The sequence below is a fragment of the Sus scrofa genome, chromosome 4 (assembly GCF_000003025.6).
Source record: "Sus scrofa isolate TJ Tabasco breed Duroc chromosome 4, Sscrofa11.1, whole genome shotgun sequence".
NCBI lineage: Eukaryota > Metazoa > Chordata > Mammalia > Artiodactyla > Suidae > Sus > Sus scrofa.
The window spans coordinates 3,934,851-3,936,895 of NC_010446.5; positions in this window are offsets into that span (position 1 = coordinate 3,934,851).

Here is a 2,045-nt window from a genome sequence, read left to right on the forward strand (position 1 = left end):
TTTTCAGGAGAATAGCGTGATAAGAACCATTGTCAGCATGATGACAGGAACACATGGTGAGACACAGAGCCGTGCTGGAGCGCAAAGAATGATTTTCACCCAGACACCGCACCAAAGGTTAGAGGGTAGTTAGGAGGATGGAAGGGGACTCAGGAAAGGAGGAATCCAGCTCATCTAAGACACGTGAGACCAGAGGTTCATCACTGCTGCTCAGCATCACATAGCAGAGCTCAAGGGAAGGTCACTGCCTGACTCAGACGAGGCTCAGCACATCCTGAAAAGGAAGAGGCTGCTTCTGACTCTTTCTGGAAGCAGACAGTGTGCATGATACATACAGTCTGTACCTGCTAAAAAGGCTCAGCTCAGAATGAAGGACAGGAAGATGTTATCCTCCCAAACCCCCGCCCTCCCATCTGGCGGGGGGGGAATGATGCTCCTTCTCTCCTCCCAACCCCCGCCCTCCCATCTGGGGGGGATGAGGCTCCTTCTCTCCTCCCAACCCCCGCCCTCCCATCTGGGGGGGATGAGGCTCCTTCTCTCCTCCAAACCCCCTCCCTCCCATCTTGGGGTGCGCTCCTCTCCTAGGTTTCTGGTACTGTTTCTCTCACTATTTTAAAAATAGCTCTTAAACCTGAAGACTCCTGCCACATCTGTAAATTGCACCAGGATTACCATGTAGTCCACCCGCTGACAGGGGGAGGTGGCGGTAAAACCCAGCAGGAGCCAGGCGGCAACGCGACCCGACCTCTGGGGACTGCTGTGGCGTGTGTGCATCTTGCACACGTGTGTTTAAGCGTCCCGCCACTGTCCCTCACTTGTTTCACATCTCACTCCTACTCTCTAGGAAACAGTGAATCAATGCATCGAAAAGAATGTAGGGTAAGTGAGGCTTATTTTTCCGGGAGAATCATTAAAATAAGTAGTATTAGAAAGGCCCCTGTTAACTCCTTCAGAGAGAAGGAACAAATTTAAAGGCCACAGAATATAGAAAGAGCAGATTCCTCAGAGCTCATCTATCCAAATGCCATCCATTTTCACAGGTGAGAGGCTGAGGCTAGAAAATCCAGGCAACTGACCAGTGGGTGACCTTACAGCCCCGGGCAGGTCATCATCACCCAGAGGACGTAGGAAGCAAGGATTCAAATACTGGGGTGCTCGTCCCCAATTTGGTGCAGTGTTGAGATTACCTCTGCAGGTAGGTATATTTTCAGTGATTAGGTATTTCCCAGATAACGAAAGTATTCAAGAAAAGTATTCTCAACTCCAAACTTACTAGCAACAGGACCTTTGGTCGCTTACTTTTTTTAAAAAAAAAAAAAAAAAAAAAAAAAAAGAGTTCCAGCATCTCCACCTCACTGGAAAGTTTCCTCTTAGCTTTTCTGCACCTCAGTTTCCTCACCTCTGAAATGGAGCCACAGAACCTTTCACTTCAAATCAAGGGCGTTCAGCATGCGTCAGCCACTCCTCTCTCCCATCGGGCGGGCAGAGAGGTGACATTGCTGCCCAATGACTAAGGCACAACAGGCCCAGACGATGTGGCACCTTCCTGCCAACGAGAGGGTTCTCCACCTCCAGCACGAGTCAGTCACCCCAGGGAGACGTAAACGTGCAGGCCCTCCCAGCTCCCTGGGACAGGCTAGGTAGCCTGTGAGTGTTTCCTGAGAGGGCCCCACCATCATATGCAGGGATCCTCGGGCTTTTGAGGGGGGTCGGTCTGGGGCTCAACGGGCCCTGTGACCCCAACATCTTTGAGGGTACCCTCCACCTACGCCACATTCCACAGGAGACTGCCAGGGATGAAGCCCTTTCCATGCTTTCCATTGCGCTAGCTCCTATTCCACTGAGCATTTGGCCAGTTCCTGGGTCCATCCGATTATGCGCTTGGGAAGTGGAGCAATGACCAACAGATGGGGGGTGGACCAGTCAGTGCTGCTCCTGGTCAGAGCAGGGATAGAGCTCTATTCACCACCTGGCCTCCGGAAGTCCTCTCTCAGGGGGGCTTCGGGACCCTTGGAATGTCAGCTCACAGGTATATCCAAAATCCC